This window comes from Elephantulus edwardii, unplaced genomic scaffold, assembly GCF_000299155.1.
Source record: "Elephantulus edwardii isolate Elephantulus edwardi_28Jun2011 unplaced genomic scaffold, EleEdw1.0 scaffold00029, whole genome shotgun sequence".
Taxonomy (NCBI): domain Eukaryota; kingdom Metazoa; phylum Chordata; class Mammalia; order Macroscelidea; family Macroscelididae; genus Elephantulus; species Elephantulus edwardii.
In genome coordinates, this window is record NW_006399779.1 from 5,060,658 (window position 1) to 5,061,121 (window position 464).

The window sequence follows — 464 nt, forward strand, 5'->3', positions numbered from 1 at the left end:
ATGCATAACAGGTGATTGCGAAGACCATGGCCTGTATCAGATGCACCTTAGTCTCCAGAGAGACACCATTGCTCTTCAGTACTTTGGAAAGGACCCTAACAGCTGAATTTCCGATGGCAATACATCTTTTAATTTCCTGGCTACTAGTGCCAAGAGTGTTGACTGTGGAGCCAAGCAAACTAAGGCTGTGAACAATGTTAATCTTTTCACCATCCATCCTGATGCTGCCAATTGGCCCAGTGGTAAGATCTTTGTCTTCTTGACATTGAGCCTCAATCCATATTGGAGACTGCAGTCCTTGACCCTCTGCAGCAAACGTTTCAGGTCCTTCTCAGTTTCAGCAACCAGGGTTGTGTCATCTGCATATCGCAGATTGTTGATAGATTTTCCAGTAATCTTGACCCCACATTTCTCCTCATAGAGCCCATTCTCCTGGATAATCTGTTCTTCATACGAGTTGAAAA